At 37.9% G+C, this 27,726-nt stretch overlaps 1 protein-coding gene across 1 annotated transcript in view; it reads left to right on the top strand.

The window, feature by feature from the left end:
• Nucleotides 1-12,193: 12,193 nt before the first annotated feature.
• LOC121866776 (protein pygopus-like) overlaps nt 12,194-27,726 on the top strand; it is a 32,647-nt gene continuing 17,114 nt past the window's right edge. The window contains exon 1 of the mRNA XM_042366478.1: nt 12,194-12,238. The gene's annotated coding sequence lies outside the window, so the exon portion shown is untranslated. The remainder of the gene's footprint in view (nt 12,239-27,726) is intronic.

Here is a 27,726-nt window from a genome sequence, read left to right as displayed (position 1 = left end):
TAAAATCTAGTGGTAAATTGGTAACGTTTTTTCTCACCAAAACAATGGATGGCCCTAGAGGGAATGTTTGTCGGCAGTTACTCGCAAATTTCAAGAGTTATTGTGCTAACTAGAGGGAGGGAGGTGTGGACATCGACAACGGGCGGGGTTCATGAGACCCTTGAACGCCTTTGGTTGCATTTATAAGGTTCCTTGCAAGGAATGTAATAGGTTTTACTTAGGCCAGACAGGTAAAGATCTTTGTAACTAGACTTAAACAACATAAATATAGTGTTAGGACAGGCCAGGAATCCAATGCTCTGTTTGTTCATTTGAGGGATAATAAGCATTGCATTGACTGGGATAATGCCTCCTCAATATTACCTTGTAATTCAATTGACAGTAGGGACATTATAGAATCTAGTCTCATTAAACATACCGAAGCAGTCAACATGAATTGAGTAATGGCATGTACAAACTGGACAATTTTGTAATTAAGAAGATTTGTAACCAGGTGAGAAGGTTGGGTCACCTTTCCCTCTGACCTGACTACCGACCGTTGCGGTGCTTTTTAAAGATTAGTAGGGTCATTACCTAATACCTGACCATTGTGGATCTGATCTCACCCTCCTCTGTATATATACACCTTGTTTTATACTTCTCCTTAGTCTGTACTCACCCCTGAAGATGTGAATTACACGAAAGCGCTTGGGAACTTCGTGTTTTCTTCTTTCCTTGCGGTTATCAGCACACACACATATATATATATATATATATATATATATATATATATATATATATATATATATATACAATTCTCCCCTGTACCTAGACACTACCTGCTCATACTCTACTTGCACGGTCAAAATACCTTCCCACAACATGTACAAAGTCAACAAAAAACAAAAACGAATCAACGCTTCTGTGTTGTCTGTGTGTATTCTCCCATGTTTTAGTAATGAACCAATTAACTTATGCATCAATTTGCATGATGAAATATAAAATGTGTGTCCCCATTATGTATTTAACTTTGATGAGTAATTTCTAATTGATGTGGAACGGATTCTGGACAAATATTTAATCATCTAGAACTATGGCGGAAGTTTGGTGTTGGGTCGAGCTGTGTCGTATTGTATTTATTTGATATTTGATGTTTTTTTATGGCCATTGTCATATATTTGGGGATTGAAATTATAACTGATAATATTTTGGTAATATATTCGTCGCTTGTCATGTTGGAATATCGTGTGATTATAAAGCTTCTGTTTTAGGAGAAATAAGAAAAAGACGGTTCAGGGCGTATAACAGGGTTGACAGCCCACGTCATCACTCACACCACGGTCCACATTCTCAATGGTTTGTACGTTCATTTTCAAGGTTCTGTTCCCTTCTATTTCACTCACCGATAGAGAAAAACTGATATGTCTTTGAGAGACTGCCATAATGTACCAAATTCATAATGATTTTTCTTAGAAATATATATCACTCACTCACTGGTAGCTGGTAGAAGACATCTCCCTATTGTATTTATTTTTATTTTTGATGAACAGTGTATTCACTAACCTAAAACGCGCTTAAAGACAATATTCAGTTATAGCGCAGTAATATATTGTAACACCAAAATTAGAGTAGAAAGCTATCGTTACACTGGCGCACAAGAACAGTGGATCACTTGTTATTCCTAACAAGGACCGCATTTAGTTATTGTAGTCTCAGTACAATTGCAACTCCTCTATTTATAATACTAGTGGTAGAGCAATAGCGCTCTTCCTTCTCACTACTGCGTTCCGGGTTCAATCCCCTTGTCGGATATGAAAAGAATGTAATCCAGTGTGACCCTACCAAACATCACAGTTCTTTCCGGCTAATCCTGTTCCTCCTGTAGTAACACTGGACAATGAAGAACAAACTCGTCAAGAACAATGGGGGGATTAAACAACCCACTGGCTTTCTTTCCGCGTCAAAGCAGTAAATTAAAATTACGTTTAAAAGTTAAAAATAAATATAAAACAGAACTGTGCTAGCTTATTACTAGAGTGGCAATAAAATTAATGAATTACTTTGACCGAGACAATATTTGACGACGTTAAAGAATAGTTACGCTTCGGCCAGTGGTAAGGGTGTGTTGCTGGAACTAATGAATGAAAACAAACCATCAGTGAACTGTGTCTGTCTGGTTTTAGCAGAAACGAACCACAGAGCACTGCCAAGACAAACTGGCTCCAACAACACACACTTGTCTCAGTGGGCGAGGTGTAACTATTTTTCTTTGAAACTTAATTTTCATCCAGTAATTTCTTTAAGTATTTTTTACTTATCAGACAAGTCCAAACAACTTCTTGTGTTACCAATTTAGTTTTAAGGAGTTCGGGAATTTTACCATAACTTAAGCCAATCATTGTGATAAACTATAAAGATGTCAACAGCGAAAGCAGTGTTCGCTTGTTTTACTTGTATTAGACAATTAAAATTTAAAAAATGTTTCCATTTACGTGAGGATGTACGTGTAGTTGTTTACCTGTGATTCGACCACCAGGTGTCCGGAGTACACTGAAGTTTAACTATTTTATTCTTTATTTCAGTTCACACGCAAAAGTTTAATAACACAAACATAGAACAAGGACGTGGATCATATCAACATAAACAGTAAGTTTGTTTATTTGTAAAACTTGACCTGTTTACAGCTCTTCATAGCCTCGCTCGGGAGTCAGGGTGCTCCGTCTTGAACTATAGAGAAGAGAGCCTGGCCCAGAATTCTCTACCGTTCCTGCGTTGAATTTTCCTCTTAACTTGAACTATCATATAGCATCTAAATGCCTTATCTAAACTGTAGCACAAGAGTAACGTCCAAAATGACGTCACAATTACACTGAGACTAGACCTTAATTCGATACGATCAGTCAGCAACAGCCGGGGGACAAAATTAACATATAAAATACTTGTGAATTTGATGGACCCTGGTCGAGCCAGTGAATGGAAGACCTTATTTAGTTTGCAGGCCAATGGTCTGGGTCACAGGTATGGGTCAGCTGCCGGTGTCTTTATGCAAATATTTCCCAAACAAGATAACTTATTTCTATGTAACTTGGGATATATTAAGTCTTGGGTCATGGTCAGATTTCCGCGTTCGAGGTGTTGGATGTTTTGCTAAATGAAAACTTTTACCTTCATATGACATCACGAGTTAAGGCGGTTTTTTTCCTGTAAACAAATAATAATAATATAAATTGTGACTTTCATTAAACTTGGTGGATGAGTTTAGTCTTGACTGGGAAAAAAAAAATTTAATTCTGGAGAATTTATGTCAGAGGTGAAGGTCACAGTTCTTGCGACAGGTTTATCTGATGAACACCTGTGTTGTATTAGCACGACACACACGTCCCCGTCCCCTCAAAACCTGCCCTCTATCCCTCTTCTCCCTCAACACTTTACCCACATCTTTTCTGTCTGTCTCTCCATTCCTACCTACCGTCAACCTCTCCCCTGCCTACCTACCTGACTTCCACCCTCCACTGTCACACAACCCCACCCCCTACCCCAGGAGGCGTCGTTGTCGTCTCGTGTATCCTTAACATCGCTCTCCCCAGTCTGGAAACTCTAGGGACGTCACCACCCGTGTTTCACTTATGCCTTGAGCCTCGCCTCACCACACCAGCCACGCCGCATACCAGCTTCCACTGCCGGTTACCAACGGTCAGACTGTATGTACAGAAGCAGTAGATATACCACAAGTGTCGTCGAATTACCACTGGTTGTCCCGCCAGTCTCCGGTAATTTCCTAACGATCGGTATTAGTGAAGTACAGACAAAACAACAGGCAGGTAGATTTACACCAGGTCACAGAAACGCACTTGTGAACTGTAGTCTTCCTTAAAAATCGCCAAGTCTTCACAAAACTGTTCACAGGGTATTTCTTTACCACTGGACTTCTCACTTCGAATATATACAGTCAGAACACTACCACTGTACAATTCCTTATTCTATTCATTTTATATCGGTCACAACAATTCCAAAATACTTGAACAACAATTATCTTCACTGTCACTTGGCTTGTACTTCACACTCTGAACAGAAACGGTCGACTACCCCCATAGATACATACATAAATCCCAAGTGGCGGGGGTGAAGAAGGTTCAGTGGAAGGACAACAGGTGGATGGAAGTGAGTAGTAGGAGTAGAAATAGGTGCCGTGGCTTAACACAGCATGTCTGATTGTTAACCCCCCTAGGTAGCTCGCTGGTACTTATATACTTCTGCTCAGACGCCAAGAATGTCTTAGCACCATCCAGGTAATACATCAAATTATACTGTGCAAAAAAATCTCCCCAAACTCTGCAAAATAACTGCTGCTTGGAATAGACAAAAATCAAAACGCCTGGTTCACAAAAATAATATACAACTAAATTATTCCTCGGTATAACAGTATCTTGTTACGGTAGAACCTTGGCGTAATTTGAGTGCCGTGTTGGATGGTCTTATGATTGAACTTAAGTTAACTGGTTAGGTGCGTTTTATAAATCTCCAATTAGAAGTTTAACTGCAATGTCCGTACCTTTTAGAATACGATAGAGTACTACTATATTTTCAATGGTTCGTAGATTTAATTTTCCTCTTAGGCGGTGATGTAAGAATGTATCTTATTGTTCACTTATCAGAAAGCATAGAGTTGAGATATAAAAAAAATCGCGTAAAAATTGCACCGAGACTTGCTGCTCTCTCACCGCGAGGTAACAGAAGCACATAACGCCCGAACCCTTGAGAACCTGGTCTTGGTGTCTGTGTTTACGAGGAGGCGCACGTTAAATTTTGCTTCTGCCTGATAATGTGAGAGTGAAGTATCTAATTCAATCACTTAAACTACGGCGAAAATGACATCTAATATCCAGAGAGACTCTTCCGCATCTGAATACATTACTGTCATCCGTGGTTAGGAGAAGTAATTAAGGTATTAGTGTCTGAGAATCTGCTGTCCGTACACTCCTGGGACGCTCGACTATAGTGCTACACTCCCTGCAAACTTTTTTTCCTCTCCTCTCTCGCTCTCTCTTTTCTCTCGTTTCTGGTGGGCGCGTCACGGCTGCGGCCTGGGTCCACAGTCTCAAAGATTCGTCCGTTATATTTATTCTACGTTACTGAGGAAAAGAGAGCATATCAAGTTACCGTAGAATCTCGCGGTAATTTCGACATAATTTTGGCTTCTATCATTGTCGGAGTTCAAGTAGTTGGATTTAAGCCTCACATGTCTACCGGTGGGACACATTTATCGTACGAACCTTTGAGAATCTGTGGCTGATCCGTCCGTTTTATCGCATTGGCTCTCATGAAATCACGACGTTACTGTCCTTACTGAGGGGCCCAGGGCCAACAGTTGCTACATAATCAATTTTTCCCAACTTCTTGTTACAAGTGCTTCGTGGGTTTTCCTTTTATTTTCAACTCGGGATGTTATGTTCCTCTTGTAGTTAGATTGATAATAGTTCTTTGATTAAAGAGAGAAGTAGGTGGGGTGAGGGATAAATGGGTAGTTATTGGTAGTTGGTGGTTGTGTGTTGAGTGTGGTGTGAGTGGTGGTGGCAGGCAGGGCCGGCTAGGCTAGGTGAGGGTACCGTACCTTTGCCCTGAGAGAAGTGAGGTCACTGCATGGCGGAGGGCTAAGCACTGTATTGATTGGTGCACGCGAGGGGGCAAGAGGAGCAGCAGCGGTGGTGCCGGCGGCGTGGTGGGGAACACGTGGCCACCACCACCACAGTCGCCACAGCCACGCGGGCCGCCCCTACAGCTGCTACTGCTGCGTCCGCTCTGCTCTTTTCACTACCACCCACCACCAAGACCTACCTATTGTTGTTTAATATCCTCTGCTTTGCTGCACGTGCTGCTGTTACTCTGTGCTGTTGTAATACCAGTAGCAGCAGCCAGAGGAACTAGGTGTCTTCAAGTGGTATAAAGGGAATGTTAGAGCAGTCGGAATCAGCTGATGAAATTAACATAGTTGTTTTGTGAACACTTAAAGAAAAAGTAAGTGGTGTAGTGTACGTCTGCTACAGCGACTAACACAGGTGTAATAGTGTGAAGATGAGCGATACAGATCATGGGTAGTGTAGTGAAGGTGTAGGTAACGTACTTTGTGAACAAGTTTGCGAGTGACAGAGTGACATAAGTGAGTCGCGGTACAGCAAGAGCAGGAGGATCCACCACCGGCGGCAAACTGTTATGAAAATATGATCTCGGTATCGACTGTGAATCTGTGAGTAGCGGAAGTCTACCTTGATACATGGACGGCCCGAAAACCGATATTTTTCCCCGGGTGGAGGTAGATACTGCCGGTATTATCTGAAGGCCTGATAACCTTGATTCAGGGAGCCATATACATGAGTTAAGGGCCTTGAATTAGACAGAAATACGGGCTGATAACCTCTCTTGAGGCCGGAAGCGAAAACTGAAGTCTTCCTCCTGAAGCCAATGACCAGCGCCCGTCAGACATGTGACCCCAACATTACACAACACGGGATTAATAACAGCGTGTGAAGACGGCCAGTGGATTGAGGGAAAGGGCCAAGTGACGGAGAGGGCTGAGGGTCAGGCTTTGTACAGGGCCGAGTGAGGAACTAGTGACAAAAGTGATAAGGGTCAAGCCTCTAGAGAGCCGAGTGTCGAAGAGGAAAAGCCAAGCCGTGATAGGAGCGGTTGCCTGAAGGAGGAGCAGAGGGCCTGAGCCTGTTAGGAACGAGTGACGACATTGGCCCGGGTGATGGTGGAGGTCCGCCGTGACGACCCGGGTGCGACAGGTCAACTCAGGGCAGCTTGAGAGAAGCCCTGACCTCCCCCGCAGCCCTGTGTGAGTGTGTACCCCCCCCCCCTTCCTCCTCCTCCTCCTCCACCAGTGGCAACACTTATACCTTCTCCGTTAATGGCAACACCTTTTGTACCTCCTCCTCCACTTCCATCTCCAACAACCTGTTATTTCACTCCTACCTCCATTAATATACGAGTAACTAACACCACGACCACTCCTACTACCACCACCACCACCATCACTGCTACCACCGTCACCACTCCCTATCACTTCCTTTGAAACCTCCTCCAACAACTATCTACTCTTCCAGCACCAACTCCTTTATATCATCAATCACTGCCACGACTTACAAACACAACTATCACCAACACTACCATAACTACTTCTATCACCACCACTACCACAGCAGGGCCATGACGACGGCTCTTTATTGATGTTGGTGGCTGCCTCCTCTCTGTGTGTAGGGGAGGGGGGAGGCATATCTCTGTTATACTGTGTCCTGTGTACCGTCACCCTGTAGTGTGAGGAGTACTGTGCGTGTGTGGTAGAGGTGATGCTCGAATTGTGTCTCTTGTGTACATTCACCTTTACTGAGCTTTGATGTGTGTGTGTGTGTGTGTGTGTGTGCTCGTAGGTAACTGTCTCAGGTATTCTGATGGTTATGACGTCATGTACTGAAGTAAACAAACTTTCTATGACCTAACCTAACCTACCTACATTTACGTACTTATCTAAACTATATTAACCAAACCCACGTAAGTATCTAGCCCATCTAACCTAACCTAATCCAATTAACCTAACCTAACTAACTAACTACTTTAACCAAGCTACCTAACAATCAAACCCAACCTACCTGTCTAACCTAACCTAACCTAACTAGTGACAATGTTTCAAGTGATTCATTGTTGAAGTGACAAGTAGTTACAGTGATGGAAGTTATGGTGGAGGCTGTTAATGTTACAGTGGCGTTACAGTGACCGAGGGGTTATCTCGACCTATAACAGTGACTTTATGGCCGATACAGTACCTTAAGATAACTGAGAAAGACACAAGATACAATACATGAGACATTACAGTGACTAGTATAGACATGTTACATTAACTAGTATAAACACGTTACAGTAACTAGTACGTATAGACATGCTACAGTGACTAGTATTTACATGTTACAGTAACTAGTACGTATAGACATGTTACAGTGACTAGCACATACATGTTACAGTAACTAGTATAAACACGTTACAGTAACTAGTACGTATACACATGTTACAGTGACTAGTATTTACATGTTACAGTAACTAGTACGTATAGACATGTTACAGTGACTAGTACATACATGTTACAGTAACTAGTATAAACACGTTACAGTAACTAGTACGTATACACATGTTACAGTGACTAGTATTTACATGTTACAGTAACTAGTACGTATAGACATGTTACAGTGACTAGTACATACATGTTACAGTGACTAGTATAGACATGTTACATTAACTAGTACGTATACACATGTTACAGTGACTAGTATTTACATGTTACAGTAACTAGTACGTATAGACATGTTACAGTGACTAGTACATACATGTTACAATAACTAGTATAGACATGTTACAGTGACTAGTATTTACATGTTACAGTAACTAGTACGTATAGACATGTACAGTGACTAGTACATACATGTTACAGTGACTAGTATAGACATGTTACATTAACTAGTACGACATGTTACAGTGACTAGTATTTACATGTTACAGTAACTAGTACGTATAGACATGTTACAGTGACTAGTACATACATGTTACAGTAACTAGTATAGACATGTTACAGTGACTAGTACATACATGTTACAGTAACTAGTATAGACATGTTACAGTAACTAGTATAATGTTACAGTAACTAGTATAGACATGTTACGGTAACTAGTATAGACATGTTACAGTGATTATACTACACCTGTTACGAAGAAGTCCCGGTTACAATTACAAAATATGGTGTTAGTAATTAGTGTAGTGCCAGTCAATGAGTCGTAACTAGGATTTCCGTACCTAAAATAACTTGTAGTAGCCACTAATAATTAATTACTAGCTGAGAATCTTACAGTAACTGAGGTCCTAAAATGGCTACACTGAATCTTTATTAATTTTATTTTGAATTGCATTTAGAAGTTAGGATGATCATAATTATTATTTCCAGTACCTTGTATAATTATCATAATGGACTAGGGTACATAACTTTGGTATATAGATTATGTTTAAATATCACAATCTTATCTTTAGAAAGCAAACAAATTTATTTTATTTATTTCATTTACTTATTTGTGTCTTCAAAGAAAACTATGACTAATACTGTATATATTTAACCTTGAATTCGAAAACGCAAATAAATGTTTACGTAAAGATCATTATGTGTTCAAATAGAAAAATATTTTTACCTAATAACTTTTATTGATATTAAAATACGCTACAAATACTTGCAAGCAAATGGGAACGTGGAATTTTCGTCTTGATGTAAATTTCAAATATTTGTGAACGCAATGGTTCTTCTGTGATAAATATCGAAGAACTGTCGAAATATTCTTTTATTACATTCGAAAAAATCAAATTCAGATGACGGAAGATAATGTTCATGTGAAGCTCTATTTTTATTGTTATAATGCTATTGTTACTGTTATTGTTATTACATTCAAAAGCGATTTGGGTAATCCATGCAGTGTTCGCCGATTTTAAAATGGAAAATCTCGCCTGGTATCCATGGTGCGGCCATTATACGTATCTGGCATAAGCCGGCTATCTGTTACCTTTTATTGTGGCCTCTAAATTACTCTCTTTGCTGTGCATAGCGGAAAGGTCATAACCAGTACCAAGAACAATAAAGTACTACTGTATACATTATAAATGTAATGGGCAACCTTGGCAACCTTCAAATACTAATGACGTTTTTAACGTGTTTATGTTAAGAAAATATTAAGTACCAACTCATCAGGGGTACAATTAATTCAACAATACTGGGATTAGTGCAAAATTGACCGAAAAAGTTTTGGGTGCTAAAATGTTAAAGATTAACTGTTAAACAAGAACAGGGGAGAATATGCGAGAATAACACAAAGATCAGTTCATAATTAAATGAAAAGTTTGGAGGAATATAGGTTATCTACTCTGCGTGGGTAATATGCATGTACGTGGGTTTGTGTGTGTACAGTGTAGGTGTGGTAGGACTGTGGTGGTGCGTGGCGGCACGTGCGGCGCGGGAGGCAGCGCGGCAGCGTCTGTGGGGAACATCTGCTCCACAGGGTAACACACCCACAGTTGCCAGCTCGTGCCTTCTCTCCCCCCACATGCTACAAGTAAAGTGGGCTGTTCAGAGTTGATCTAATAATGTATAATGGCAAGTGGAATACTACATACAAGCTCTTATAAAATGGAAATGAGGATCCTGCAAATGCCTGGGTAAAATTTATTATATGGAGCTTGGCATTGGGAGGTCCCACTTAATATCGGAGAGAGGGGAGCGAACATCACAATGATATCATCATGCAGATAGTTTGACCACCACCTAAACTACGTGCAAATCGATGAACTGTTATTTTAATGAAAACGGACACACCCACATTTTTATTTTTCTGGAAATTCTTGCACACCAAATGCACGTTTTAACCGTAGTATTTGTATTTTGTAAAAAGAAAGTACGAGTTATTGATGCATTAAGACGATATTTTGAGTGTAAGATGGACATAGATACGAAATTTTAGGAGCAGTAACACCTGCCAAAGATTTGGTGGCTGGCTAGAACTGCCAACGTCAGGGGGATTTAGCCCCTGGCCAGAGATGGGCAACTCAGCGCTCCTCTAGTTGCCAGTTACCCCAAATCTTCCAACCGTGCTATTACGACATTTGATACGACTTAAAAGGCATAATAGTCTCGAAAATTATTTGAGTAAGGCAGTCACCTGAATGTAATGGTTGCGGGGCGGTAATGGTGGCCGTTTATTGCGGGTGGCGCTTGGAAAAACTCCACGGGCAGCGGACATGGAGGGTGGTGCCAGGGAGTGGGGGAGCTGAGTGGACCGGTAATTAGGTTGTGGGCCGAGCCAGAGCAAAAGTGTCGCCCCAGTTTTGTCTTATGGCGTGCACCAGCCACTCTGCACCTCGCAACATCCAACTCTCTCCAGCCCAACCTGTGTTTTATCTCCCCGTGGCTGATTGAGACGCGTACTCAGATAAACATTCGTTGGCAACTAAGAGCTGGATTTGGCAGCCAACACCTGTCATTCACAATTTTTATGGACTGTTTATAAACGAGTGACTCCATTATTGTTATTCGCATATTCCGTGTGAAATTTGGCAATCATGTAAGAGATAGTCAGCGGAAAGTGAATTATTTAGTATACTGTTTAAAGCTTTGTTTGCTGTGATCTTTGTAAATTATAAAATTGGACAAACTGGTTACTCTTGTGACTGAAGCAGCGTGTTTGTCATCTCGGGCAACGTCAGGTAGAAAGGCATCACCGGGAGTGGGCTCTCTTTTTCCCGAAATATCTCGCTCTTTAACGCTGGTAAGTTTTGAAAACTGATGTATTAATATATATTGACGTTTCTACAATACCAGGCTTACACTCGGTCGAGTTTAGTGTTATGTGTTATCTGAAAATTGAGTTTGTAAGTCTTTGGATATTGATTGTGACCTGCTGGGTCAGGCGACCACATCGGGGCCTAGACACAGTTGCCAAAAGCTATTTTTTCCTTCAGAAAATTCTTTGCAGTGCATATTAGAGTTATGCTGCATTTTTGACGTTGTGCATATGGAGTTACAAGACCTGTGTGTATGATATTTGGTTACATTTGAAGACGATGACCTCAGTATGCGGGATATTAAAACAAGTGGAGTCATCAGCACCAATCACTCAGGTTGTGCTTGATCCGGTGTGTCTGTCGGCCAGAAGGGCACCTCCGGGTTGGATGCTCCCTTGAAGTTAACGGTATTTATTTAACCAAATAATCAGATTTTTCGTCATGAAAGGTGACCTTCAAGTGTAAGTGTACATTAACCTTCACTTTGCTGTGGGTTCAAAACACATCACAAACGAAAATTATTGTAGTTCTTAACAAAGTTTTATGAAACTAACAAAAGTAATTTTTGTTATAAGTAACTATACGAAATAAGTTTTTACCATAACGAATGTATAGTTATAAGTTCATGTTCATCTAAATTATAACTTACTTTTGATTAGGTAAGATTTCCCTAAAGTTTAAATAGAGCTAGTTAATTGGAGTTGTTGAAAGGCACCGTGGTGGGTATATGCTCAGGATGTGTTAATACACGTAGTATTTGAATCAGGGTTTCAGTTTAGTTTACTAAAAAGTTCACATATTTTTGCGCACAATTTTTTCCCAAGATTGCGCACCTCGGGTCTCTACTGTTTCCTCTTTGTGATCGTCGATAGCAGAAAGAGTGCGATCAGCCGGCAAGGTAAACAAACCCTATTTAAGCTATTTTCCGGTGATAGAACGCTCTTTATAGCAATTACAGACAATAAAACAGCTTTACTGTATATAGATCATTGCCCCGAGAAGGTAGATAACGCCTTTTTTCTCGCGGAAGTTACAGAATAATAGGGAGATAATTGTGTGACAGATGTGCTTGACTGACTTCGTCTTCGTCAGCGAATGTTTTGGTCATTGGCTTTGGCTAATGTAACACGTCTGGTGGACTCCGCTCTCCCCGCTAGTTCTCTCCTCCAACCCTCAATTTTAGTCTTCTCTTGATTGCAAGTGGCGAGTATTCCAGTTACGAGGTCTCTATAAGATTAAGAGCTCTCCGCTAGTTCTCTCCTCCAACCCTCAATTTTAGTCTTCTCTTGATTGCAAGTGGCGAGTATTCCAGTTACGAGGTCTCTATAAGATTAAGAGCTCTCCATTTTTGGTAATATTGGCGAAGATTATAAATTAATAGATGAGATAAATGGTGGAATGATGCGAGGTGAGGTGTGAGTAACGTGCTGATGCTACCTTCAACGCACTTGTGTTAACACTTGATTTGTGATGGAGAGTGTAATCCCAGTGATATCCTTTTGAGATCTAGAGCTCATGTGTTAATGAAGGTAATGGCCATACATGAAGGTATAAGGTACAGACAAGTATCATGATCCTAAAACTTGTCTTTAACACAATAATTTAATCTATTGACTACAAGTAGTGAATATTCCCTGAACAAAGTCTCAGTGAAGTATGAGCTTTTATTTTGTGTTAATGTTGGCAAAGTTTATTTATTATAAAGTGAAAATAAATAATGAATTTGTGAAGTTTGAATACCATAATGAGTTAGTGATGATAGTCCAGCCTCAGACACACTTATTGTAGCGATTCTTGATTTCAATTGGTGAGTAGTCCAAGAACAAGGACCACTTTAACCTTTGGAATTTTATCTTAGCCTATACAAGAAGTTGTTGCAATTGTTGAGATTCATTTACAACCAAAGCGTGGTATTTTGTCTCCCTACGCTATATTAGTGTTTACTTCTCCGCCACAGTGGTACGGTAAGTAGTTCCGTGACACCGTTTACTGGTATTGTTTGCTAGCCAGGAAATGAGAAAAAAATTATGTAAACTGGTTTGATTTCAGTAGTGATACACAATTAACATGCTATCTGATTCTTAACTTGAATACTGTATTACTGATAATGGAATGGTTCATTTCTGCTAAACTTAGACTAGTTAAGTGATGTTTGTTTTCATTTGCTAGGGTGCTGATGATCCTGCAGATGGCTCCATTGAATGGCATCTTGACACTGTGCTGTTGTGGCTTAGATGTAAATATTGGCATGGGACTGGGAGGAACAATTACACGTTCAGGTTGTCATCGACTAGTTTTTTGCGTCAATCCCGTTGATTATAATAATTTTATAAGAATAATTCAAATTATGATGGATAAATTGGTGTCAATGATGGAATTGATTAAGTAAGAATTTAAACTCTTATGCTTGTGTTAATACGGTATTGGTGTAGATCATGTCTTTAGAAATGAAGATGGGCTGTGACAAACATGACTTATTAAGCTGCTGTGAATATAATATTTTGTTTCGCAGTGAAATTATTTGTGGTTTTGAATATGCATTGGTTATGGACTTGATCCATCTGCATTACTTCCCAGAGTATTGAATGTAGAAATTTGTGGAAATGGTGAGGTAGAGTCACGGAACTGATTTTGTGTTTTGGTCTTGGAAGCATTCAGTAGGTTTAGGCTAGCTTGGATAGGTTAGATTTGGTCTGGGAGGGAAAATTTACATCCAATCTGTAAATCGCAGGTATCCCCTAGAGCCAGAATAATTAGTGTATTCTGTGGGAGTTAAATGCGTTTAGGAATTCCAAGCCTGTTTGATTCCGAGGCATGTGCTCACCTATGTTTATAAAAAGTATTTATTGAGTGTATAATGAACGGGTTTCTTATGAACCATACATCACGACATTTCTTTAAATGGAGTGGTTATTTGATCGGGTAACCCGGCCGATTAACCATTGGCTGTTTGACCAGGACCCGCAGGGTTTGTGTATGATTTTAATGGAATTCTAGTCAGGATGGCTGTGGGTAATTATTCTAGTCATTCCATTTTAACTATTTACATGTTGAATGCTTTATTACCATCTTCTTTAATTGTCTTCTGATACTCGGACATGTCCCATTTCTTTCATGGACATATATAATATAGGTTAGGTTAGATTAGGTCAGATAAAAATTTTTGAGGTGTATAACTGACACTGCTTAAACAGTATCATAATTGTTAAACATTGAGGTGTGGCCTTCATAACAAATTGATTTAGAATTTAATCTGATTTAAACTTCTCTGTATTCTTAATTTTGCATAGTATATTATTTCTATTTGATTTATTTTTTTCTAATAGTTTGAAATTATCAGTAAAATAATATGTATAATTTTCTATGGCCAGAAGTACAGTACTTAGTTATATTTTAGATCCCGGTCAAATAATTAGTGGTTATTCAGCTGGATACTGGTCAAATAACCCCTGCCTATTTTAAACTCAGCTCATTGGTAAAGTTGTGCTTGTTATTGATAATGTGATTAGATTTTTCATATTTTTGGGGGAACAGTGAGAATATAATTAATTGCTTTATTATAATTGAAATGTGAAGTATTTAGGTTATGTTAGGCCTACACATCTGTTGGTATTAAAAAGCTTCAGATATATAAATATGAACTAGGTTTGTCTCATCAAATTGAGGTGAATGGATAAGGAATACAGAGGTTCCTATGGAAGTACAGTACAGTATTGATGATCCTTTTGATCTAATTTTTTGTGAACATGGTGAGAAAATATTCTAAATGTTTGAATGTCTGTCAACATGCATGTTGCATTATTAAGGTGGGAGGGCTCCTAGTCTACATATGATATTCATTAGCCAAGTTAAATTTGAATTTTTGTTTGATTGTGAAGGTTAGTAAAATATTACAAAAACTTGTTCTGTACGTTAAGGCAGTGGGTCCCAACCATGTACAGTTGCGGAAATGTGTTCCAACACCTCTTGAGGTAACCCGTGTCTCCAAATGGCCAACCTATATGACCTATAGTAAACCTATCCACCAGTCACATCCGTCGTTACATGACCAATACCCATTCATTCATAAATAGTGATACTTGTACTACTACTGTGATTGTGCCATTTGGAGACACAGGTCATCACATGGGGTGTAGGAATACATTTCCACAACTGTACCAGTTCCGGTGCTGTCAGATTTTTTTTACATGCTGCTTATTTTTAATAATTTCTTCGTAAAGTAAACTTTGTGATCTTTAACAATAATACTGTGCTCAATGAATCTGTATAGGTTTGTTTATATTTTTTAATATCTGGCAACTGTCAGCTGACTCTTGGGTGGCATGACAGATGATAATTTACTCTTTAGTTTATCATTACCTTTTGTAAACTATAATCAGAAATGCTGTAAAATGATTCTTAAAAGACTGTTTGCTCTTGTACATACTGTAATGTAGCTTAACTGCTGAACTGTTGTCAGGGTTTAGTGAAATAAATGTCTTGAAGGCATTTTTGGTGTATCTCTTAAGGCTCCAGTCCTGCACCCCATTTTCCTCATTGTAATTTTTAGAAATATATATCGTAAAAACAGTTCAGTTAAGTATTTCGCTGTACTGTAACACTTAGTCCCAGTCTCATAAAATACCATGAGTACTTTATATGGATTATACAGTACAGTACAGCCACTCCGTGACTTATGACCTACTCGACTTACGACCACCCGGACATACGACCGCTCCAGTCGTACCAAAATTTTTTTCAAATTACGTATCTTCGAGTCTCGACGTTAGTGATTGCACTGTGTACTGAAAATATTTTCGTTTGTAATTCCCTTTAAAATGGCTGGCAAGCTTAAAAGTGAGGGTTTTGTGGTGCTGAGACGAAAAAGAGACCCATTTTAGATTTTATATGTATTTTCGCATTTTCGACTTACGACCTGGATTTGGGTCCCTAACCCTGTCGTAAGTTGAAGAGTGGCTGTATATGTAAATTGTGAATATGAAATATTTACAATTACTGTACTGATCTGCATAATTTTTTTCATTCTGCTGGTCCATGAAGTTGAAAAGTTTGAGAACCACTGCTTAGGCATACCGTACAGGTATTTTGTTATCATAAGTAGACTTAGAAGGGTATCCCAAATTGGGTTATGTTTGTAATATATCTTGTATGCCAAAGCTATTTTTTTAAGTTGATTGTGGCAGGTCATTTTAGATATGACAAGAAGCTTTTCTGGTTGAACATCATTAATAAGGTCCTTAGGCTTCACGTTTTTACTCCAGTGACCAATCACAGACCCTTTGTGTAAAGAAGAGAGGGCCTTTACAAGGTCCCTTACTTAGCTGCAATGAAGATAGTAGCTGGTTAAAAATTATCTACTAGGTTGGAACCCAGGTGTAATGTAAGTTGAAACCCGGCACCTATCTTTAATGAGAAGAAACGTGAGAGCAGGTTGAAGGGGGCCAGAGGATCTAAGGAGATTGGTTAATATGAAAGGTTCTGTAATGAGATCCTTGTGAGGTTTTTGGAAGGTGAAGAAGTCTCTTGGTAACTTGGCAAAGTGGGGTGTTTTGTGAATAGGGGAAAAATCTAGGTTCATTCCTAAGGGGATCAGTGCCCCCCCCCTTTAAGATCTCCATTTCTTGTAGACAGTGTGTATGAGTATCTCCTGTTGTGGAAGTACCAGTAGACAACCTCATTCTTTATACTGTACTCAGTACAGTACCTGTATTATGATTTCAGATTGAATTGGTCTTCAAACCAGATTCAGAGAGAGGCTGGTCCAATTTCCTTGGGACCTCCAGGGCACTTTTCATTGGTGCGAGTCAACTTTTGGCTTTCCTTCCTTGTTTCCTGAGAGCCTTTAGGTGACTTCATATTTTGATAGATACAGTATTCCTAGTATAGAATGGGGTTTTTATTCTTCAGAAGATTTAGAGAACAGAGAAGATTGGCTTTGTGATGTGTAAAGATGTACTGTATATAGACATTATTAACCAAACAGAACTGACTTATCTATTCTTATGGTTGATAAAATCCAGGAGTGTTGTGCCATGTATCAGAAAACAGGGTTCATCTGGATCACTTTCATATTACAGGGGCTTGAAGATTTATCCTAGTGTTGAAATTCGCTTAAGCTACGGTCACACTTAAATTTTCTGTGGAATAAATCCATGTTAGCACTTCATCCACAGGGAATAAGTCAGTGGTACAATCCGCACACTGGTCACATTGGCGAAAGAAACCATCGACCAGGCGCCCAGCTCGTGCGGCTAGTTTGAGCTCAGTTGGAGAGCAAGATGGCTTCATTGTATGTTTCTAAGGCAGCATTAATTACTTTAGTGAGATGTGTGGTTCTGTTAAAGAAGACCAATATGAAAAAGAAATGATTGTAGCATGGCGATGTTTGTTTACAAAAGTGACACAAGTATTCTACAGTCAAATGAAATTCCCGTAGTGATGTATTCTTATTACGGTATTATTATTTTTTATTTACTATGACATTTTTTCTCGTGTGTTGTTATTGAAATACACTTTTTATATTTTGTTTACATTTTAACATTTATAGGAAAAAATAAAAATGGTGTAAATGTTATTATTACAATAAACTATAGCAAATTTCAACCTACCGTACCGTGGATTTTCAGACACTCCATATCGTCCCACTTTTGACAACAAATAAGTTGCCATTGTAGAGACAACTTGAGGAGTTCGTTCAAAAATCAACGCTACAGTGCATTTATTTTGGGTAGAAACTCTAGTGTGTCCGCAGCTGTATGCACTTGCCACAGTACATTCTGATGAGAAGCTTAATGCTTAGGTAGCTGCCGAACAGTTCCATCTGATAGGGGTTGAATATGATAGTGCTATAGTCTCATTTATGTTTTGTCTACTTTACAGGAGGGTTTATCAACAGTGGTTCATCTTTATGCAATTCTGGTTCCATTTTGTATTGCATCTATGAGTTGAAGAATGGGAGAGGATAAGGTCTTGTCCTTCTCTTCATATCTTGGTTATCTGGGCTCTTGGTAAATACTGTATTAGGGTTAAAGTATGGAACCTCCAAAATTGTGATAATGTATATACAGTACTTGGGTAATGGTTCTACTTCTATACCTGATTGCATTCAGGGTTGTGACACCATAGAAACAGTGCATCAGTATGTTCAGGATTGCAGCTTTAATAAACCCATCCTTCAAAGATGACCTGAGTAGCCAGTTAACAAAGTTGGCACTCAGAACTCCTTCGCCATGGTCTTTTCCTTTATATCTTTCTCTAGAATTGAATCGAGACCAGTTTAGTAGGGTTGCAGTTTGATTATGGTACTGTATCGGGTACTGTATTTGGAGCATACAGTATTAGTATACTTCTGACCTATTCTAGTTGGCTTTAGTTTGCAGAGGTGATCAATTCATGTGTGGGACACTGGCATGGAGGTGAAGGATATTCTAATTATTTACTTTATTAAGTTTTTATATCCCAGATACAAGTTTTTGGGCTTGGAGTTATGTCCTCTAGACTTACTGATTATAGCTGCAGAACTATTATAAAGAAAACTTTAAACAAATTCTTACAAGACATTTGAGTTGGTCTCCTAGAGGTCTCTGATGTAAAAGATATTTGGCTTTTTAACATTGTAGTTCATTGGGTTTTGGTTTAGTTTATCAGGGGTTTTCTAGTGTTTATTGATTCATTGTTTTCTTGATAAATTTCTAGAGACATAGTGTCATGGATCAACAACAAAAAATATAAATATTAAGATTTGTAACTTAATTTCTCCCTGCAGTAAACACAGCTGAAGTTGAAAAATTTAGTTTTTGCACATAATCGTACACTACTGTACCTGTAGGCTCCTCCTGATTGCTGCCTCAGTTTTGATCTAGTGGTAATGGTTTCTTATCCTGCTTGAAATAGGTGTGAAGCTTGTTCCTGTCCATTTTATTATGGGGCTCGGAACTAGATAGTGATCATTTTATATTTGTATTTTCTTCATTATCTTTGAAGTTTTGAGTATTTTAGTGTTACATAGCGTAGCTAACTAATCCTCTTGGAGATGAAAGTTAATTTTAGTTGATGAGGGAATATTAGTATCCCGGTATAGGTTCTTGATGAGTCTTTCCATTATTGACCTGCATTTATATACTGTAGTGTGATGTCACCTGACTTGTCTCTGAAAGGACTCTTGTAGTCAGGCATTATGGGGCTGTGGTGAAAAGAGGTTCAAAGATAGCACTGGAGACTGTACAGTAAGGAAGAGTTAGGAAGCAAATAAATGAAGAGGTCAACTCTCCTGGGGGCTTATCTTGACTAATACTGGAACTTTTTGTAGCATCTCCTCCCTGTTGTGTAACTGGTTTTGGATTATGAGAAGCTGTCTGGCAAGAGGCATATGCCAGAAATTGTGGGATTGATCCTATAATCCCCTTTTATGGCAGGGTCCATAGCCAGTGGCTCCGGACCACACACCTTGATTTATTTCCTTTGTGGTCAACTAATTGGATCTTGAATGAACTTTGTTGACAACAGATTTTAGGTTACCACCCAGAGGAAGAAGTTGAAAGCTGTAAGGTCCTGAGACCTCAGTGGCCATTCATTTGGTCCTTGTAAATTTATTATGATGCTTTGTTAAAAAAAAAAAAAGGAGAAGAACTGTAATTTTTCTAAGGTGCATGACCCATGAGACTGCAGTTATGTTAAGACCACATACTTTTGCCTCAGCCCACCATTTTCCTTTATGGTACTGTACCTTTATCTTTAAATTATAAGCCATCAGTACTGTGCATTTCTGTGTGTACAGTGTTATAAAAGATTATAACAGTTTCTTCATTAATCATTATTTTAGATGTTTGCTCATTTAAAGAGCAGTGTTTACAAGTGGCAATATCCCATGATTGCTTTCTCGTTATAATGTTCATTGGTGTAAAGTTAAGTCCATTTTGTAGTGTAATAATTTGTCTGGCCTACAGAGTCTCATGATTAACCTTTGAGATGTAAGCATTGCCAAGCAATCCCCTGGACAAAACCTGTCAGTGCCCAGGGTGAAAGCAGTGGTGCTTGACAGCAGGGTACATTGTTCATGTAGACAATGTAATGTTTATCTTCTTGCCTACCGTAGGCAAATGTGGATTCAGTAATGGTCTCAGAAACCAGTTCAAATTCAGATCTGGGGGTCTTGAACTCTCAACCTCATTTGCTTCAAAACCACCCCCAACTAGCTTCAAAGTTCACCCTACCATATAGAGATACTAAGACCTAGCAATTCTCAGATGGGGTTGGCCTCAGACACTTTTCTGTGCTTCTCGGACAATATCTGAAATGGACAGGAGAGCTCGGACAGCTGCAAGTCCACCTGGAGTTTCTAGAATAAAAACTGTAGGTTCTTTATAGTAACTATAGTATACACTATCTCAATAATTGTACTTGTTAAACAATATATGAAGAGAAAATATATTAAATATTAAGAAAAATTAATACAGTACAGTACAGTAGTTCTGTACTGTACAATACAGTGAATTTAATATGCTTGTTTCTTCCTTTATAAGATTACAATACAGCATTAGGAATATCAGAAGTTACACAAATTTTATTTTATTATTTATTCATTTTAGTTTGAAAAATATTTACTGTACTGTGCTGTAAATGAGAAGTTATTTATAATTAAGACAAATTTGGCAGCACCTGTACAGTACACAGTATTACCTGTACTGTAATTAGTTTTTTGTTTCATGCTTTATCAATTTATTGGGAATATACATCGACTATTGATTTAATTTTATCTGAGTATGGGCGTCAAAACTAATGAATGAAGTAATTCTTCCTGCCATACTGTAAATTTTGGTCTTATTAAATAAATTCAAATGCTGGTAGCTACAGTACAGTGGATACTCAAGTTTAGCGGTCAAGCAAAATCTCCCCGAGAATTTGAGTTTAGTGCTAGATTAGCGCCCGCGCTATGTAGTGGCCATGTGCTTACACTCATGATGTCACGCACTCATTGTTTTTTCATCTCAACTGTAAAGATACACAATTTTAAGCAATGTTTTGTGGGAAACAATACTTTTAAGCATATGTATTAATCATAATAACATTAATAAAGATTAATAGGTGTATCACCTTCATTATTAAATTCCTCCTCCTGTTGCATGGGGCCTGAGTTGTGGTCTTTGCCATGTTCTTTGTGGTATGTGTGTGACAGAAGCATAGACTCATCAATTTCTTCCTCCATATCAACATAATTGAAGTAATCGTTTATAAATTTCTGCCTCTTATTTGATGGTTAGTTAGCCATACTTTTAGATCAATATACAGTACAGTAGCACCTTCATATGACATATTATCTGTACAGTATATGTATATATACAGTACTGTACAATATAAGCACAGAAACATTGCCACACACACTAGCCTGCACTACAGTGTGCTACACTGTTTACTGTCCATGTTCAGCACTGGATGCACCTTTGATGCCTGTGTCAGTAACTCGGCATGTTCTGATGCTACAAAAAATACCATAATTTATTTATTTATTTATTTTTGTGAAAGCAGGGTTTTCATTCATATACTAAAGTACTGGAAATTTTTTTTTAGTACTCAGTGATACATTATGCGCATCCCAGATTAATGGTCGTTGTTATGGCCAAAGTTGACCTAAGATAGTCTTACAAAGAGCCAGTTCTTCATAACACACATTTTATTTATTTTAATAATAAGCAACTGAACATTTATATGGAAATTATAAACCAGGTATGACAGAATTTGTTGGAATATGTTTTGAGGGCTTTTATTATACTGTACTGTATATTTTTAACACTTCGGTACTCTTGTGGATCACTGTTAGACAATTTTTGCAACAATTACTCAATGGTCAATGAATGCAAACTATCATTTAGAATCCTTACAATCCCCCTTCCTTTCTTTGGGTTTATGTCATTGCACCATTCCCCACTCTTTCCTAAATTCCTGGGTCCACCTGTGTTATACAGTACAGTACAATATGCAGTAATATCAGGGACAAACTTTAACATTTCATTGTTAAAAATATTTGGATGCCTGGAGTCAGCTCAGTGCTTGCCTTTCCTGTCCTGATTGGTGTTTTTCATATACAGTATGAGGAATGTTTTTTTGGGGTGTATCTTAATGTAACCATTGACCAAATCTTGGTCACCCTTTTTTACAGTACTGTACCTGTATTTATTTTTCCTAATAGGAAAACTACAAATACAGTATCTGTTTGAATTTACTGTATTATCAATTGCGCATTTATGTTCTTTGGTTGCCTGTTGACTATAATTAACTCCATCTGTAAACATAATTTGTAAATTTGATTGAGCATAATATTTATTCTCCCCTCCCTGCATACAGTATACCTGTACCGTGAACATTTTGATTTGCGCTTGTCTGTCTTTCCATCCCTATAGAAGAACTGCCAGTTTTTCCATCCCTATGGAAGAACTGCCAGTAATATCCAACCCAAGTTAAATGAATAAAGATTATTTGTGAAGTGTCAGAATCTTGTAGCATTTTATATACTGTACCATGTACTGTATATGTTTGGATTATTTGGTAAATTTTTTTATGTTATGTTGGTTTTTGTACCAATGGGGAACACTGGTGTTTCACAAACTACAGTACAGTAGTTTTGGGGGACAATTTAAGTGCAATGAGACATTCCAGTATGTGAGGCTGTTTTCAGTCTGCGATGACTGCAGCTTCAGTAAGGATGAGAGATGACTGCAGCTTCAGTAAAGATGAGAGATAACTGCAGCTTCAGTAAGGATGAGAGATGAGTGCAGCTTCAGCAAGGATGATAGATTACTACAGTTTCAGTAAGGGTGAGAGATGACTGCATCTTCAGTAAGGATGTGAGATGACTGCAGCTTCGGTAAGGATGTTAGATGACTGTAGATTCAAGTGAAATACAAGATGGATAAAGAACTATTTAAGACAACTTTGCAGTATGTTGCCTGTGTGAATACTGTATGATATTCATTTATTTTTCAAGCTGCAGCGTGTACCTGAGATATTATCCTCAAGCTAAATTATAATTGTATGTTATTATTTACCCTTAATATTGCCCTATACTTCATGCATCACCACAATTCTAAGTTCAACAGTGGAGGAAGCGGTTGATGTAAATGTGTTTTTCAATCAGTGTCCATCACTAATTATAATCCAATTTTCTGTTAGGGCATCTGTAACAGGATTCATTATCACATGCAGGTAAACTATGTTGTGTATGCCATTATTGAAAGGTAAAATAGATTAATGTGCATCAGGTGTCATGAAAATGGACCTGAAAACTGTCAAGAGGAGGGGGAGGGGTTAATAATGGTGTCGTAAGAGTTTTATGATGGTGCAAAAATTTCAAGGTTGATAGCAGGGAATTTAATGCTGGTGCACTGGTATGTTTTACATGTTGGTAATCAATGTATTTATACAAATCTGACTCCAAATCAGTGATATTGTTGTTGAGAACACTCGGCAGATTTAGTGCTTCTACTGTACTGTATACCATAAAGATAAATACAGTATGGTATGGTTACATTTTTAAGGAATGTCTTGTGGTGAGGGAATCTCTCTCCCATCCATTCTGTTACCTTTTATGACTTGTAATACTGTACTGAGGAACTGTTGTACAGTATATATATCTGAACCCCATTAGTTCTCTTTATAGAATAAAACTGATCTTTTATGCACATTATAATGTATGACATCAGTTTGGTATTTTTATTTTTGTACAGTATTATATGTTATCAATATTTGTGGTTATTACATTCTGTGTTACTAATTTAACTTAGAGTTTTGGCTAAGTTATTAAGAAGTTTCATTCACAAGCTTACTCAAAGCAATAATCTTGCCTTGTAAACTCTTTGTTACCTGGAATACTTTATGCAAAACAGGAATTAAACTGAAATGAAAATGGTCAGCATACCTGTACCCCTCAGGCTGCTAGACTCAGCCAGAATTGAAATTTTTGTTATACCTTTTGGCTGCAGAATTTAACTTTAGTCCATGGGTGGGTACAATATTTTTACCTCCCATGTGTACAACTTGTTTGTAGGACCGTCAGACTTGGCCTGTTTGATTCTTACATTTTACTTAGCTGAATTTGACATCTCTACAGTAGGCTGTTTGAGGGGATTGTTATGTTCTATTCCTAAGATTTTGGGGGGATTTTTATGCATTTTAAGCATTACATTAGTTATGGTAATGAGTTGTTAGGCCCTTAATAGTAAAGCATAGAAAACATCATTGTGGATATTTAGGAATCATTTGATTATGCAGCCAGAGGTTTAAGTATCTCCCAAGTTGTATTAATATTGTATTTAACAAAAAAACATTTGCTGGAAGGTGTCAATAAATTCACTTCTACAGTTTGAGTAAAAGACATCCACATTTTCATTTTTAGTACATTATTGTATTCTTTCTTAGAAATGTATACAAATATTTACATTATTTTTACCAGATACTGCAGATTAAATAACATGCATTACAAAACTTAATGAATATTAAAGTAGCTTTTCACCCCCGAATTATTGCTGTAGCTAGTTGTATAAAAACCTTGTGGCTGGGAGAACAAATGTTGAACGATCTGTTCAACTGTCATAAAGGTTGAACAATGTGAGGAGACACCACAGAGATCATTGACGAATCAACAGATACGTACGTACTGTAATAATTTTTGTAAAATATTTGTTCCAACCAATTACAGCGACCCCAGTTCTCACTCATGAAATTTTACAATACAATATATGTGACTCATATGTATTTTACCAAATTCATAACCAACAATTGATATATGATGTGACAAATTTATTTTGTTAGAAATTTACATGAAAACTAATCATTTTGGGATTAGTTTAATTATTTGGTGGAGTCCCAAAATCGTGTGTCATAATTCAGGCCAGTAGCTGCCTGATGTTGATTGTATTATTGGTGATTATATTTAACATTTAACTTGGAGGCATCATCATCAAATTATGCTGTGATGGCCATTTGATTACTTGCTTTAATCAGGCATTTAGTGTTTTTGTCAGGGGCTGGCACTGTGGTGTTGCATCATGCTCACAATATTCCAATACTGTACTGTAATATGTTCAGTTCATACAAGTTGTAAAACAGGTCTGGTACATGCTATCACTGTACAGTATATATATACCCCCCTGTATATATATATATATATATATATATATATATATATATATATATATATATATATATATATATATATATATATATATATATATATATACAAAATGGCAAATTCAGTGTTTTGGTCAAACCAAAGCTTATATCGTATCAAATTACAGAGGATTTAGTGTATTGTACTTTAATGTAGAATCTTTTATCTTCAATTCCTCTTCCTTCTCTGAACACTGCTACAGTTGTCTCAATAATACTGTACTGTATACATCCCCCATACAGTTTGCTGTGTATACTGTATTGTATACTCAGAATACTTTTCCTCCATATACAGTACATATTTTACATTCATTTCTTTTGTACAAGCTAACTACACTTGCCCTCTCCCAATCCTTTGGTACCCTTCCCTCTGTCAGCATAGTCTGTACACACACATCTGCTCCATAAAGTTATTGTTAAAAAAATCTGATCTCATTTACTTTATCCATTCTTACCTGTCATATTTATTTACCTTCACTGTAACTTTTTGTTATTTTTAAAACCCTGTGACAACCTTTTCCCTTCCATCATTCATCTGGTCTCCCTTTGCATTTTTTCACCATTCTCTTTATTTTCCATTTAATCTTTTTTAACTTAATTACTTATGATGATAGTTCACCTCGGTTGTCGTAATAAATGTAGGTCCATAGCTGCTCAAACAAGGCCTTTCTAAAGTCATCTGTTCCCAGTAACTTACAGTATATCCATCTTTGTGGTACTGTACATTCATCCTTTGCATCAGAAATGTCATTCTCTGCATTATTTTGCCACTTTTATAATGATCCTCTCAGTGGTCTTTATCTTTATATTGCACTTCACTCCCAAAGACTGTTTCTGGAGATGATGCATAGTTCACACATGCCAATTATTTTCCTTTTATGGAAACTATAATCAGGGGTTGCCCTGTTAATTTTCTTAACTCCATATTAGGTCATTTTATCAAGGTAATATCACTATCAAAGACTGGGTCACATATCTTTCACAATACAGTACAGAGTATACAGTAAAAACCTCCATTTAACAGACATAAATCTAACGGGGTGTACCTGTACTGTATTCTGTTGTATTGGGGTTTTACACTCAATGGACTACAGTCTCCCATATAGTCCATTAAATAGAGGTCTTACTGTACTAGTTCTAAAAAACCAAGAGCTTCAGTACCAAATTATTTGAAGGACTAACAGCCATATTCGTAGTTGTTCAGGAGCTAGGCGAACACGTTTACAAAGCTTCCCACACATGATTGGGTTTCTTAAACGCATTTCTGAGGCCTCTCACAACAATTGTACGCAACAGTGCTGTATGTGGCTGGTGCGAGAGGCCTTGAAAATGCGTTTAAGAAACCTGTTCATGTGTGGGGAGCTGGAAAACAATGTGTTCACCTAGCTCCTGAACAGCTAAGAAAACGGCTGTAAGTTTCACAGCCATACATTGTCATAGGTCTTGTACCTGTTTACTGTACTGTACTGATAATGTTATACCATTGATGTAGTTGATCATAATTTACCTATACTGTACCGCATTTTTATTGGTTCGTAAAACATGTCATAACATCAATTACTCACTGCAATTCTTGGGAATTATTTCCATTTTCAATTTTATTTCTAAATGTTATTAGCATCCAAGGTACAGTATTTGAAATTGGTAACAATATCAATAATTCGTCTGGTAATTTTTTTTTTTTTTTTTTTTTTTTACCACGGAGTAGCAGCCCTTCCCCTCTCCAGCTAAGAGAGTGCTTGGATGCCATACATATAATGCCTAGTTTTCACTTTGTTAAAGTGTGCTGGTGAGAAGAAGGGTATCCAGCCTTAAAACTTCAGTCAAATTTTCCTGATGTCAGTCAGGACACAATGCCATCAGGTCATCATGGCTAACTCCCACTAGTGTGGAAAATGGCTGTTAATGGTGATAATGATGATTATTTGGACATATGTATCTGGTCTTCTCTTCTTCATTCATATTCATTCTAATCCTTTCTGTCATTTGCTTGAAGGGGAGGAAGATACCTTTAATTCTGTATGTCTTCTTGGCCATCATAACCACATCATCAGTGCTTCTGATATAGTAGCTGGTTATGAACCTTGAATCCTTTTCTAATACTGTACTGTACACAATTGAGGAGAGCAGAATACAATAGACATTCTTGTTTTCAACTAGTTTTAACATCAGAACACTCAGTTCCTTTGAACCCAGATTGAACTAAAGTTTCTCTTGTTATGTTGC

Source organism: Homarus americanus, unplaced genomic scaffold (assembly GCF_018991925.1).
Source record: "Homarus americanus isolate GMGI-L3 unplaced genomic scaffold, GMGI_Hamer_2.0 scaffold58748, whole genome shotgun sequence".
NCBI classification, from domain to species: domain Eukaryota; kingdom Metazoa; phylum Arthropoda; class Malacostraca; order Decapoda; family Nephropidae; genus Homarus; species Homarus americanus.
The sequence above is the reverse complement of the archived record's forward strand: the minus strand, read 5'-3'. Positions and strand labels throughout refer to the sequence as shown.